Below are 15,994 nucleotides of genomic sequence, written 5' to 3'. Positions count from 1 at the left end.
CTCAGTGGCGTCAGAAGCCGGTTATCAACATGATAGTCGGCGGGCCGGAAGGTGGTGACTCAACGAACACCAGAAAAGCCTGGGCCCGCCAGTTATACGTCGGAACGGTGTACTGGCGCGAGGAGAACCCTAAAAAGGTGTGTCGAGAGCCCATTGTGTTTACCGACCGAGATTTACCAGCCGGTGAAACACCGCATCGAGATGCGTTGGTTATAGCTATGGACATCAATGGCGTTGTCGTTCGACGAATCCTGGTAGACACCGGAAGCAGCGTCAATGTGCTGTACCTAGAAACCTTCATCAAAATGGGAATGACTCGGGAACAGCTGAGTCCTGTCAAAACTCCCCTCGCCGGTTTCACAGGGGACTCGGTGGAGGCGGAAGGATCGATCACACTTCCAGTTGAGATCGGCAGTTACCCAGACGTACAGAGACTCAGCATGAAGTTCATTGTGGTGAATCTGGCCTGTTCGCATAACGCTATACTCGGCCGACCGGGTCTCGAGGATCTAGGAGCGTTGATTTCAATTGAGCATCTTTGTTTAAAATTCCTCACGCCAAACGGAATAGGCACGGTGCGCTGTGACCGTAAGGTCGCCCGCGACTGCTACCTACAGGCATGTAAGGGGATGGGCAAACGCGAGATACAGGTCCATGAGATCACCGAGAGGCCCCCAAAAAGGACGATAATACCACGTCCGGAGCCTGCCGTCGAGTTGGAAGAAGTCGAGATCGACTCCACGCAGCCGGACCGACGAGTCCGAATTGGAGTCGGCCTCCCCGAGGAAGTAAAGGAAGAAATTATAAAGGTGCTCCGGGAACACCGGATGGTCTTCGCCTGGTGCCCGGAGGACATGCCAGGCGTCGACCGATCGATAATATCGCACAGACTCGCTGTGGATCCCGGGCATCGACCGGTTGTGCAGAAGAAGCGATACCTGGCCAACGACCAAAGAGAATTTGTGAAGAAGGAAGTGAGCACGCTACTCGCAGCCGGACACGTCCGCGAAGTTAAGTACCCGGAGTGGTTGGCGAATGTGGTCCTTGTACCCAAGCCCCCGGCGTGGCGGATGTGCGTGGATTACACCGACCTTAATAAGGCCTGCCCAAAAGATCCGTTCCCCTTACCTCGGATCGATCAACTGGTCGACGAGACGGCGGGGTCGGCGCTGTTGAGCTTTATGGACGCCTTTAGGGGGTACCATAAGATATTCATGCACTCGGCGGACGAAGAAAAGACCGCGTTTCTGACACCGGACGGAGTTTATTGTTACCGAGTCATGCCATTTGGCCTCAAGAACGCCGGAGCCACGTATACCCGAATGGTGGCCCGATTGTTTCAGCACCTGTTGGGAAAATCGATGGCCGCGTACGTCGACGACATGCTCGTCAAGAGCCGAGAGGAGAGCAAACACGCAGAAGACTTGGCCGACTGCTTCAAAGTAATGTTAAGGTACAACCTCCGGCTGAACCCTAAGAAATGCGCGTTCGCCGTGCAAGGTGGAAAGTTCCTGGGTTACATGGTCACCAAGCGAGGTATCGAGCCTAACCCTGAGAAAGTACAGGCCATCGTCGACATGCAGCCTCCCAGCACTATAAAAGACCTGCAACGGCTGACCGGCCGATTGGCCGCCCTTAGCCGCTTCCTAAGCAAGGCGGCAGATAAGACCGTGCCCTTCTTCGAAGCCATGAAGAAGAAGGAAGGATTCGCTTGGACCCCGGAGTGCCAGCAGTCGTTTGAAGAATTGAAACAATACCTCTCGACACCCCCGGTATTGTCTACCCCCCAGGCGGGCGAGCCCTTGTTTCTGTACTTAGCCGCCTCTTGCAAGGCGGTGAGTTCGGTGTTGGTCCGAGAGGAAGAGCGAGTCCAGCACCCGGTTTACTACGTAAGCCGGTCTCTGAAGGCTGCCGAGTCAAGGTATACCGCCTTGGAAAAAATTGTATACGCGTTGGTGATTACCGTGCGCAAGTTGGCGCCCTACTTCCAAGCGCACACCGTTCGAGTACTGACAGACCAGCCTCTCGGAAGAGTTTTGCGAAACCCATCGTCATCCGGCCGCCTGGTAAAATGGGCCGTAGAACTAACCCAATACGGGATTGAATACCAGCCCCGGCCTTCTATAAAGGGTCAGGCCTTGGCCGATTTTTTGGTCGAATGCACCGCGAGTGAGGAAGAAAAGGAACGCGCCGTGGAGAGCTGCCTAGGCGAATGGTGGGAAATGCATGCGGACGGAGCATCGAGTCGACAGCACTGCGGAGGAGGTGTTGTGCTCATCACCCCCGAAGGATTCCGACTGTATTATGCCCTGAGCTATCTGTTCCAAGCCTCCAACAACGAGGCCGAGTACGAAGCTGTGTTAAACGGCCTCCGAATCGCCAGGGCCTTAGGGGTCGAGAGGTTACGAGTCAAGACTGGCTCTAAGTTAGTAGTCGGGCAAATCTCAGGCACATGCGAGGCAAAGAATGCCCGGATGACTCTATATAGATTCAAGTGCATAAAGTGAATAAATCCATCTCTTCCATTTGTAATCCGGTGTGAGATATTCATAATTTCATATCAAGAATTGTCACAGACTAGCTACCAGTTATAAAGAATTAAAGATGCAAATTATTTACTTTTCATCCTTGTGATTTTCATAAAATATGATGTCTCAGTTTACCAAATGAAAGTTTCCCTGCCTTATACAATTTTTGTAAATCATAAAATGGAGAGACATCTCCCCGTGTTTGACCTTAACAAATATGTGAAAAGTTTCCCTGCTCATCTGTTAGACTGTAGACTACCATTTGAATAAACCATTCCGCAGTCTTCTTCATTACTTTCACTTTAATTTGATTTTATTATTACCCTGTATACATGTGTTTTCTTTTTTCTTTTTCTCAAACTTCATATTAATTATATTTTTCATAAACACTTGTAATTCTTTATAAGATAGTATCTATTCTATAAATCTATACTTGTAACGACTTTTATTATTTACATGATAATTAACTCATATTAATTAGTTTATTATAAATTTATATTCTTAAACTATAACTAGTTAAGTCTTTATTAAAGATCAGTGAAGACTGAACATTCAACAAATCAAACAACAACAATAAATCAAACAACAAATAATCAAACTAGACTTAAGGTGTGTGTGTTTTGTTCTACAGTCAACCACATGAGCAGTTAGATAAGAATGCAATTTGAAAAGGCATAAAAAAACATCAATATCTTCTGCTTTCACCAGTGAAGCACATCAAAATCATAACAATAGCAACCACATTTTTTTATAAGCAACAGGAAAGCAAAGCAAAAACACACATAATTTGGGGGAAAAAAAAGGAAAGGAAAAACAGCGTTATCACTAATTTCAGACGCTGCCTGACCTGCTGTTACGGTGGCTGTTGAACGCTGGTGAGTGGGCTGCCGGCTGTGACAAGGCTGGTCGTGGTTGGCAGTCGTGGTCAGCGGTCGGCGGAAGCTTCAATCCGCAGAATTGAATTAGGCTGAATGGGGAAGCGTCTCTGTCTCATTTGGAGTCTCAGCTTCTTTTATTAATTTTAGTAAATAAGGGCTGAAATAAAATAAATTCCCTCGTTAATTAAAAAATAAAATAAAATAAAATAAACAAAAACAAAATTAAAAAATAAATTCCCTAATGAGACGCTGTTTAAAGAGTGGGGAGAAATAAAATTTAAAAAATAAATCGTGACGGAATAAATTTTGTCGTTAATTCCGTCGAAATATTTACTAAACTAGTATTGTACCCGTGCGATGCACGGATAAGACTTATACAGTAGTAATAAGATTATTTTTCTCATATGATTGAAAATTATTATTCTCTGAAAGGGAAAAGGACATAAAAATAAATTTAGACAAATGAGGACACACAAATAACCAACATATGCACACAACCAATTACAAAATAAACAAACAAATTAACAATGGTTAGAATATAACTCTCTAAAAAAATTAATTAATATTTATAACAATTACAATTATACATAAACATGTCATGTACATATATATATATATATATATATATATATATATATATATATATATATATATATATATATATATATATATATATATATACACACACACACACACACAAACAAACAATATATATCATAGTGTATTAGCCTAGCTAAGGGTTATCTCAAAAATTCTCAAAAATAAAAGAAAAAAAGAAAAGGGCCAACTGCCAGCCCAACTCTATTTAAGTCAAATCATTATTGTATGGACCATATTTTGTATACAATAAAATAATGTACATTTAGTACACAAATAATGTACTTTTAGTATATTAAAAATGTACTTTGTATTCATGAAAAGTACATTATTTAAAAACTAAAAGTACATTATTTTATATAATGTACATTCAGTACACAAATAATGTACTTTTAGTACATTAAAAATATATTTTCTTTTATGGTCCATACAACACTACGTGGACCATGGTCCACACAATAATTTGCCTATTTAAGTTATTTACATATAACTAAGCCAAATATACTGAGCCCATTCCATATACCCGATCTAGACCACTTCCTACCCCTCCCCTTATCAGTTCTGACTCTCCCGAACGGGAAACTACAGACCACTACCTAGGGGTGAGCATCGGTCGGTTACGGTTAATAACCGACCGATAACCGAAAAAATAACGGTGTTTTTTTAACCTATGTAACTGACCGAACATACACATATAACCGACTGAAACCGATTATGTCGGTTTTGGTCGGTTATTTCGGTAACCGAAAAACCGAGAGTGAACTTCATAATTTCATATTTTCATGCTTCATAGTCTTCACAATAAATGGTTTATACTAATAAATGGTTATCTAACTTACCATGAACTTCATAGTCTTCACAAAACATACTAAATAAACAAACAATATGAACTTCATGGTCTTCAAAATTCACAAGTCATAGCCATACGCCCATACAACCATACTGCTTACTGCCAATCTACTTATCTGCCATAGTTCATTATTAAAAAAAAAAATAAAAATAAGCATGCTTCCACATACTGCCAATCTAAAATTAAAAAAAGAATTTAATACTAAAATTAAAAGGTGAAATAATGAAACAGTGAATGAACTAACATTAGTATGTACTTAATAAACTAACATTTAATAAACTAACATTAGTGTCCTTTCAAAAAAAAAAAAACTAACATTAGTGTGTGCTGAAATAAACTAACAGTGAATAAACTAACATTGTGAATTAGTGTGTACTTAATTCAATAAACTAAATTACTTAAACATATTCTAGAATAAACTAACATATTATATGAATTAACCAGAGTTAATAACACAGAGTTATGAACTAACATATTCGTATGAAGTTATGAACTAACACACTAAGTCAGTAACACTAACACATAATCACAGATACAACACAGTTTATTTCAATTGATTTGTAGTTTTTTTTCGTTCTTTCTATTCGAGATTGGGTTAGTGTTCTGCTACGCCTCTCGGTAAAGACTTCCTAGTTAGCGCTCCGTCGGTCCTTCAAATCAATTATATTGGGAGGTCTAACGAGTGAAAATGGTTCACAGTCCGACTGCTAATTCAAGTTACCTTTCAAAGAGACGAGATTCCGCATCAACTTATTTCGGGATGAAGACATGTCGGCCTTACGACTGCGAATGAAAGTCTTCCTAGCACAGAAAGGAAATGATGATTTACCCAAGTCCTTTGCTAAAACTTCTTGCTTATGCTTTCATTTTGTCATCGAGAGTAGGTTGGTGTGCAGTATACCTATTGGCTGGATGGATTGAATATATATATTCATCAATAAAGTTGCTTTGACGAGAAAGAGCCCTGAGTCCAACTCTCGCTCAGTAAGAATACAAGCCCGAAACAGCCTCCAACCCCTAATTATACGCCGACCCGCTTGACTTTTTGACTTAAGGAAATACGCAGCTAGACTTTGCCAGCTTTCCGGCTTAGACTGATTTAGTGAAGTATGCCAATTAAGATTGCCTTGCTTGGACTCTGCCTCTTTGGACTCACTAGCCTAAGGCTTAGCCAAGACTAATTTTTCCGTTGATAGAAATTTCCACCTTGCCGCTGATTTTGGGATTGAGCTCTACCAAGTAAGGTTACCTCTGAAGTTTGAGAACCAGCTGGAACTTGGATTGCTGAGGCTGTCTAATAAACTATTATAGACAGGATAGGATATTAATACTATCAAAGAAGATGAACTTGCGGGTAATATACTCTAAGACTGACTGACTGGCTTCGAATGAGGCTTTGAAGAAAGAGATAGAGGTTCTCAAGAGCGGATCTTCAAGAGCAAAGACCGGAGAACTCTAAGAGCTGATTTGTCTCAATTAGGCTTTTGACGGCGTAGAGAAAGATATTATTTTTATTGAGGGGATTCCTCTCTACTAGAATAAGGGAGAAGATCTACAACCTAGCAAACTAGCCTCCTTCTTACTAGCATTCTTCCGGGTCCTCTCGAACCAGCATCTTCCAACCTGGTGCTCTCACTTCTCGGACTAGTACAGGTCCAAACCAAAGCCAAAGCTCCAAAAGTCTAAGGATAAGTTCCTTCTCTATGGAAGAAAGAGAGTCCCTAGGAAGCTACTGTAAAGTGGCCGTAGGCGGTGAGCCAGTGCCAGTGGTTGAAGTCTAAGATTCAAAAGCAAAGCTGCTTTCTCAGGTTCAAAGAAGGCGAAGCTGTTCAAATTTCCTACTGAAATAGGCAAGCAACGACTTTTGGTCGACTTAAGCCAACTATACTTATTGCTTCGTCTTATGCTTTTGCTATCTGTCTTTCCATCCAACTTTGTTGTTCGCTTTGGGACCTGTTCCACCTTCAGTTTGGGATCTTAGGTTTGTGGGCCTTCTCCTTTGAATTGGCACTAGACTGAAACTAGTCAACTGAGCTATATCAGGGACTTAGCCTTCGACAGGACTGGAATCTTCAACATATAAATATGCCTCGAGAGTCGAACTCGAGCACTTCTTACGAAGGCACTTCGTAAGAAGTGGATACCAACTTGGTGTTGAGTTATCTTTTTTGTTACAGTTACGAACGATGGGGAAGGGAAGGCGATGAAATCGTTTATTTGTTTGAAAGACGAAGGAAAGGTTTCACACCCTTAAAAGCAGTAATTCATATGATTTTTTTAAATACAAAATTTAAAGTGAACAAATAGAATTATATAAAATTAGAAATTACCTTGAATATTTGATTATTGAAATTCTGGAGACCTGGATTTATGGACTCCGGCGAACGGCGACTCCGGCGACTCCGGCGACCGGCGACTCGACTCCGGCGTGAGGCGGTGAGCGGCGACCTGCGATTTACGGTTCGCGATTAAGGACGAGCCATCAGTTCGAGTCTTCGAGAGAGGGCTGCGAGCCCGCGATTGCGATTGAGAGACAGAGGGAGGCAGAGAGGGCTGCGGTTGCGCCTGCATTTAAGGTTCCGAGTCTTTGAGCGATTGAGAGACAGAGGGTTTACTGGTTTGGTTTAGGCGAATAGGGCCAATAGGGCAATACGTGATTACTGGTTTTGGCCCTTTTGTATAATTATAATACATACTAGCATTTTGTACGCGCATCGCGCGAAACTTATGTCTAATATTAAAATATTTGTAAGTAACCAAATTTACAAAATTAGTTAAAATTATGTTTTGCAATTTCTTAAAGCGGTGATACTTTTGAATTATCATTGATGGGGTGAGGACCCCGGCCCAAGAGATAGGGGCCCAAAGAAAATAGATAGGAGAACTGGGCCAGAGTCGAGAGGAGCCCGAAGAGCAATTGGGCCGAGTCCGGGAGTCGGCCCAGGCCCAAGCACGGGGCCCAGTTCAGAGCTGCTAAGAGGAGTCCAGTAGGAGCTTAGGCCGAGACAAGGAGTCGACCGAGGCCCAAGCCCAGGAAAGGACTCGGCTCAAGGAGCCGTTGAGAGCATTGAAGAGGTTCGTTTAAAAGGGAGCCGTTAAGACATTGAAAGCAGGACTCGGTCAGGCCGTTACAAGCCTGGGAGAGCCGTTGGTCGACCGAGTAATGGCGTCCAACGGCTCCGTATCTTAATTAGCCTTGAAGTCGGCCATTAAAGGCCTTCAAGTCGGTAGAGGAGGAGCCACTATATAAAGGCTCCTCCATTCTTGTAAAAGGACAGACGATTGAACACCCAGAGGGGGAGAATACCAAAAAGGTTCCGAGTACTCGCATTATCTCCGAGATAGGCATACATTTTACTGAAAGGTGCACCCACCAGCCAAAGGTTGAGTTGGACCTCCCGAAGAGGAGGAGGCTCAGTGGCGTCAGAAGCCGGTTATCAACATGATAGTCGGCGGGCCGGAAGGTGGTGACTCAACGAACACCAGAAAAGCCTGGGCCCGCCAGTTATACGTCGGAACGGTGTACTGGCGCGAGGAGAACCCTAAAAAGGTGTGTCGAGAGCCCATTGTGTTTACCGACCGAGATTTACCAGCCGGTGAAACACCGCATCGAGATGCGTTGGTTATAGCTATGGACATCAATGGCGTTGTCGTTCGACGAATCCTGGTAGACACCGGAAGCAGCGTCAATGTGCTGTACCTAGAAACCTTCATCAAAATGGGAATGACTCGGGAACAGCTGAGTCCTGTCAAAACTCCCCTCGCCGGTTTCACAGGGGACTCGGTGGAGGCGGAAGGATCGATCACACTTCCAGTTGAGATCGGCAGTTACCCAGACGTACAGAGACTCAGCATGAAGTTCATTGTGGTGAATCTGGCCTGTTCGCATAACGCTATACTCGGCCGACCGGGTCTCGAGGATCTAGGAGCGTTGATTTCAATTGAGCATCTTTGTTTAAAATTCCTCACGCCAAACGGAATAGGCACGGTGCGCTGTGACCGTAAGGTCGCCCGCGACTGCTACCTACAGGCATGTAAGGGGATGGGCAAACGCGAGATACAGGTCCATGAGATCACCGAGAGGCCCCCAAAAAGGACGATAATACCACGTCCGGAGCCTGCCGTCGAGTTGGAAGAAGTCGAGATCGACTCCACGCAGCCGGACCGACGAGTCCGAATTGGAGTCGGCCTCCCCGAGGAAGTAAAGGAAGAAATTATAAAGGTGCTCCGGGAACACCGGATGGTCTTCGCCTGGTGCCCGGAGGACATGCCAGGCGTCGACCGATCGATAATATCGCACAGACTCGCTGTGGATCCCGGGCATCGACCGGTTGTGCAGAAGAAGCGATACCTGGCCAACGACCAAAGAGAATTTGTGAAGAAGGAAGTGAGCACGCTACTCGCAGCCGGACACGTCCGCGAAGTTAAGTACCCGGAGTGGTTGGCGAATGTGGTCCTTGTACCCAAGCCCCCGGCGTGGCGGATGTGCGTGGATTACACCGACCTTAATAAGGCCTGCCCAAAAGATCCGTTCCCCTTACCTCGGATCGATCAACTGGTCGACGAGACGGCGGGGTCGGCGCTGTTGAGCTTTATGGACGCCTTTAGGGGGTACCATAAGATATTCATGCACTCGGCGGACGAAGAAAAGACCGCGTTTCTGACACCGGACGGAGTTTATTGTTACCGAGTCATGCCATTTGGCCTCAAGAACGCCGGAGCCACGTATACCCGAATGGTGGCCCGATTGTTTCAGCACCTGTTGGGAAAATCGATGGCCGCGTACGTCGACGACATGCTCGTCAAGAGCCGAGAGGAGAGCAAACACGCAGAAGACTTGGCCGACTGCTTCAAAGTAATGTTAAGGTACAACCTCCGGCTGAACCCTAAGAAATGCGCGTTCGCCGTGCAAGGTGGAAAGTTCCTGGGTTACATGGTCACCAAGCGAGGTATCGAGCCTAACCCTGAGAAAGTACAGGCCATCGTCGACATGCAGCCTCCCAGCACTATAAAAGACCTGCAACGGCTGACCGGCCGATTGGCCGCCCTTAGCCGCTTCCTAAGCAAGGCGGCAGATAAGACCGTGCCCTTCTTCGAAGCCATGAAGAAGAAGGAAGGATTCGCTTGGACCCCGGAGTGCCAGCAGTCGTTTGAAGAATTGAAACAATACCTCTCGACACCCCCGGTATTGTCTACCCCCCAGGCGGGCGAGCCCTTGTTTCTGTACTTAGCCGCCTCTTGCAAGGCGGTGAGTTCGGTGTTGGTCCGAGAGGAAGAGCGAGTCCAGCACCCGGTTTACTACGTAAGCCGGTCTCTGAAGGCTGCCGAGTCAAGGTATACCGCCTTGGAAAAAATTGTATACGCGTTGGTGATTACCGTGCGCAAGTTGGCGCCCTACTTCCAAGCGCACACCGTTCGAGTACTGACAGACCAGCCTCTCGGAAGAGTTTTGCGAAACCCATCGTCATCCGGCCGCCTGGTAAAATGGGCCGTAGAACTAACCCAATACGGGATTGAATACCAGCCCCGGCCTTCTATAAAGGGTCAGGCCTTGGCCGATTTTTTGGTCGAATGCACCGCGAGTGAGGAAGAAAAGGAACGCGCCGTGGAGAGCTGCCTAGGCGAATGGTGGGAAATGCATGCGGACGGAGCATCGAAGTCGACAGCACTGCGGAGGAGGTGTTGTGCTCATCACCCCCGAAGGATTCCGACTGTATTATGCCCTGAGCTATCTGTTCCAAGCCTCCAACAACGAGGCCGAGTACGAAGCTGTGTTAAACGGCCTCCGAATCGCCAGGGCCTTAGGGGTCGAGAGGTTACGAGTCAAGACTGACTCTAAGTTAGTAGTCGGGCAAATCTCAGGCACATGCGAGGCAAAGAATGCCCGGATGACTCTATATAGATTCAAGTGCATAAAGTGAATAAATCCATCTCTTCCATTTGTAATCCGGTGTGAGATATTCATAATTTCATATCAAGAATTGTCACAGACTAGCTACCAGTTATAAAGAATTAAAGATGCAAATTATTTACTTTTCATCCTTGTGATTTTCATAAAATATGATGTCTCAGTTTACCAAATGAAAGTTTCCCTGCCTTATACAATTTTTGTAAATCATAAAATGGAGAGACATCTCCCCGTGTTTGACCTTAACAAATATGTGAAAAGTTTCCCTGCTCATCTGTTAGACTGTAGACTACCATTTGAATAAACCATTCCGCAGTCTTCTTCATTACTTTCACTTTAATTTGATTTTATTATTACCCTGTATACATGTGTTTTCTTTTTTCTTTTTCTCAAACTTCATATTAATTATATTTTTCATAAACACTTGTAATTCTTTATAAGATAGTATCTATTCTATAAATCTATACTTGTAACGACTTTTATTATTTACATGATAATTAACTCATATTAATTAGTTTATTATAAATTTATATTCTTAAACTATAACTAGTTAAGTCTTTATTAAAGATCAGTGAAGACTGAACATTCAACAAATCAAACAACAACAATAAATCAAACAACAAATAATCAAACTAGACTTAAGGTGTGTGTGTTTTGTTCTACAGTCAACCACATGAGCAGTTAGATAAGAATGCAATTTGAAAAGGCATAAAAAAACATCAATATCTTCTGCTTTCACCAGTGAAGCACATCAAAATCATAACAATAGCAACCACATTTTTTTATAAGCAACAGGAAAGCAAAGCAAAAACACACATAATTTGGGGGAAAAAAAAGGAAAGGAAAAACAGCGTTATCACTAATTTCAGACGCTGCCTGACCTGCTGTTACGGTGGCTGTTGAACGCTGGTGAGTGGGCTGCCGGCTGTGACAAGGCTGGTCGTGGTTGGCAGTCGTGGTCAGCGGTCGGCGGAAGCTTCAATCCGCAGAATTGAATTAGGCTGAATGGGGAAGCGTCTCTGTCTCATTTGGAGTCTCAGCTTCTTTTATTAATTTTAGTAAATAAGGGCTGAAATAAAATAAATTCCCTCGTTAATTAAAAAATAAAATAAAATAAAATAAACAAAAACAAAATTAAAAAATAAATTCCCTAATGAGACGCTGTTTAAAGAGTGGGGAGAAATAAAATTTAAAAAATAAATCGTGACGGAATAAATTTTGTCGTTAATTCCGTCGAAATATTTACTAAACTAGTATTGTACCCGTGCGATGCACGGATAAGACTTATACAGTAGTAATAAGATTATTTTTCTCATATGATTGAAAATTATTATTCTCTGAAAGGGAAAAGGACATAAAAATAAATTTAGACAAATGAGGACACACAAATAACCAACATATGCACACAACCAATTACAAAATAAACAAACAAATTAACAATGGTTAGAATATAACTCTCTAAAAAAATTAATTAATATTTATAACAATTACAATTATACATAAACATGTCATGTACATATATATATATATATATATATATATATATATATATATTATATATATATATATATATATATATATATATATATATATATATATATTACACACACACACACACACAAACAAACAATATATATCATAGTGTATTAGCCTAGCTAAGGGTTATCTCAAAAATTCTCAAAAATAAAAGAAAAAAAGAAAAGGGCCAACTGCCAGCCCAACTCTATTTAAGTCAAATCATTATTGTATGGACCATATTTTGTATACAATAAAATAATGTACATTTAGTACACAAATAATGTACTTTTAGTATATTAAAAATGTACTTTGTATTCATGAAAAGTACATTATTTAAAAACTAAAAGTACATTATTTTATATAATGTACATTCAGTACACAAATAATGTACTTTTAGTACATTAAAAATATATTTTCTTTTATGGTCCATACAACACTACGTGGACCATGGTCCACACAATAATTTGCCTATTTAAGTTATTTACATATAACTAAGCCAAATATACTGAGCCCATTCCATATACCCGATCTAGACCACTTCCTACCCCTCCCCTTATCAGTTCTGACTCTCCCGAACGGGAAACTACAGACCACTACCTAGGGGTGAGCATCGGTCGGTTACGGTTAATAACCGACCGATAACCGAAAAAATAACGGTGTTTTTTTAACCTATGTAACTGACCGAACATACACATATAACCGACTGAAACCGATTATGTCGGTTTTGGTCGGTTATTTCGGTAACCGAAAAACCGAGAGTGAACTTCATAATTTCATATTTTCATGCTTCATAGTCTTCACAATAAATGGTTTATACTAATAAATGGTTATCTAACTTACCATGAACTTCATAGTCTTCACAAAACATACTAAATAAACAAACAATATGAACTTCATGGTCTTCAAAATTCACAAGTCATAGCCATACGCCCATACAACCATACTGCTTACTGCCAATCTACTTATCTGCCATAGTTCATTATTAAAAAAAAAAATAAAAATAAGCATGCTTCCACATACTGCCAATCTAAAATTAAAAAAAGAATTTAATACTAAAATTAAAAGGTGAAATAATGAAACAGTGAATGAACTAACATTAGTATGTACTTAATAAACTAACATTTAATAAACTAACATTAGTGTCCTTTCAAAAAAAAAAAAAAACTAACATTAGTGTGTGCTGAAATAAACTAACAGTGAATAAACTAACATTGTGAATTAGTGTGTACTTAATTCAATAAACTAAATTACTTAAACATATTCTAGAATGAACTAACATATTATATGAATTAACCAGAGTTAATAACACAGAGTTATGAACTAACATATTCGTATGAAGTTATGAACTAACACACTAAGTCAGTAACACTAACACATAATCACAGATACAACACAGTTTATTTCAATTGATTTGTAGTTTTTTTTCGTTCTTTCTATTCGAGATTGGGTTAGTGTTCTGCTACGCCTCTCGGTAAAGACTTCCTAGTTAGCGCTCCGTCGGTCCTTCAAATCAATTATATTGGGAGGTCTAACGAGTGAAAATGGTTCACAGTCCGACTGCTAATTCAAGTTACCTTTCAAAGAGACGAGATTCCGCATCAACTTATTTCGGGATGAAGACATGTCGGCCTTACGACTGCGAATGAAAGTCTTCCTAGCACAGAAAGGAAATGATGATTTACCCAAGTCCTTTGCTAAAACTTCTTGCTTATGCTTTCATTTTGTCATCGAGAGTAGGTTGCTGTGCAGTATACCTATTGGCTGGATGGATTGAATATATATATTCATCAATAAAGTTGCTTTGACGAGAAAGAGCCCTGAGTCCAACTCTCGCTCAGTAAGAATACAAGCCCGAAACAGCCTCCAACCCCTAATTATACGCCGACCCGCTTGACTTTTTGACTTAAGGAAATACGCAGCTAGACTTTGCCAGCTTTCCGGCTTAGACTGATTTAGTGAAGTATGCCAATTAAGATTGCCTTGCTTGGACTCTGCCTCTTTGGACTCACTAGCCTAAGGCTTAGCCAAGACTAATTTTTCCGTTGATAGAAATTTCCACCTTGCTGCTGATTTTGGGATTGAGCTCTACCAAGTAAGGTTACCTCTGAAGTTTGAGAACCAGCTGGAACTTGGATTGCTGAGGCTGTCTAATAAACTATTATAGACAGGATAGGATATTAATACTATCAAAGAAGATGAACTTGCGGGTAATATACTCTAAGACTGACTGACTGGCTTCGAATGAGGCTTTGAAGAAAGAGATAGAGGTTCTCAAGAGCGGATCTTCAAGAGCAAAGACCGGAGAACTCTAAGAGCTGATTTGTCTCAATTAGGCTTTTGACGGCGTAGAGAAAGATATTATTTTTATTGAGGGGATTCCTCTCTACTAGAATAAGGGAGAAGATCTACAACCTAGCAAACTAGCCTCCTTCTTACTAGCATTCTTCCGGGTCCTCTCGAACCAGCATCTTCCAACCTGGTGCTCTCACTTCTCGGACTAGTACAGGTCCAAACCAAAGCCAAAGCTCCAAAAGTCTAAGGATAAGTTCCTTCTCTATGGAAGAAAGAGAGTCCCTAGGAAGCTACTGTAAAGTGGCCGTAGGCGGTGAGCCAGTGCCAGTGGTTGAAGTCTAAGATTCAAAAGCAAAGCTGCTTTCTCAGGTTCAAAGAAGGCGAAGCTGTTCAAATTTCCTACTGAAATAGGCAAGCAACGACTTTTGGTCGACTTAAGCCAACTATACTTATTGCTTCGTCTTATGCTTTTGCTATCTGTCTTTCCATCCAACTTTGTTGTTCGCTTTGGGACCTGTTCCACCTTCAGTTTGGGATCTTAGGTTTGTGGGCCTTCTCCTTTGAATTGGCACTAGACTGAAACTAGTCAACTGAGCTATATCAGGGACTTAGCCTTCGACAGGACTGGAATCTTCGACATATAAATATGCCTCGAGAGTCGAACTCGAGCACTTCTTACGAAGGCACTTCGTAAGAAGTGGATACCAACTTGGTGTTGAGTTATCTTTTTTGTTACAGTTACGAACGATGGGGAAGGGAAGGCGATGAAATCGTTTATTTGTTTGAAAGACGAAGGAAAGGTTTCACACCCTTAAAAGCAGTAATTCATATGATTTTTTTAAATACAAAATTTAAAGTGAACAAATAGAATTATATAAAATTAGAAATTACCTTGAATATTTGATTATTGAAATTCTGGAGACCTGGATTTATGGACTCCGGCGAACGGCGACTCCGGCGACTCCGGCGACCGGCGACTCGACTCCGGCGTGAGGCGGTGAGCGGCGACCTGCGATTTACGGTTCGCGATTAAGGACGAGCCATCAGTTCGAGTCTTCGAGAGAGGGCTGCGAGCCCGCGATTGCGATTGAGAGACAGAGGGAGGCAGAGAGGGCTGCGGTTGCGCCTGCATTTAAGGTTCCGAGTCTTTGAGCGATTGAGAGACAGAGGGTTTACTGGTTTGGTTTAGGCGAATAGGGCCAATAGGGCAATACGTGATTTACTGGGTTTGGCCCTTTTGTATAATTATAATACATACTAGCATTTTGTACGCGCATCGCGCGAAACTTATGTCTAATATTAAAATATTTGTAAGTAACCAAATTTACAAAATTAGTTAAAATTATGTTTTGCAATTTCTTAAAGCGATGATACTTTTGAATTATCATTGATGGGGTGAGGACCCCGGCCCAAGAGATAGGGG

At 42.1% G+C, this 15,994-nt stretch overlaps 2 long non-coding RNA genes across 2 annotated transcripts; both read right to left on the bottom strand.

Moving 5' to 3' along the window:
* Positions 1-3,173: 3,173 nt before the first annotated feature.
* On the bottom strand, positions 3,174-7,494 carry LOC109152105. The gene is made up of 3 exons (XR_002049350.1): positions 7,184-7,494; positions 4,843-4,968; positions 3,174-3,563 (listed from the first exon to the last, which is right to left on the bottom strand). It is a non-coding gene; the product is annotated as an uncharacterized LOC109152105 (long non-coding RNA).
* Positions 7,495-11,440: 3,946 nt separating this feature from the next.
* LOC109152106 lies at positions 11,441-15,773 on the bottom strand. The gene is made up of 3 exons (XR_002049351.1): positions 15,463-15,773; positions 13,120-13,245; positions 11,441-11,830 (listed from the first exon to the last, which is right to left on the bottom strand). It is a non-coding gene; the product is annotated as an uncharacterized LOC109152106 (long non-coding RNA).
* Positions 15,774-15,994: the final 221 nt, after the last annotated feature.

Source organism: Ipomoea nil, unplaced genomic scaffold (genome assembly GCF_001879475.1).
Source record: "Ipomoea nil cultivar Tokyo-kokei standard unplaced genomic scaffold, Asagao_1.1 scaffold2381, whole genome shotgun sequence".
Lineage (NCBI taxonomy): Eukaryota > Viridiplantae > Streptophyta > Magnoliopsida > Solanales > Convolvulaceae > Ipomoea > Ipomoea nil.
Note: the sequence above shows the minus strand (reverse complement) of the source record. Positions and strands in the feature narration are given on the sequence as shown.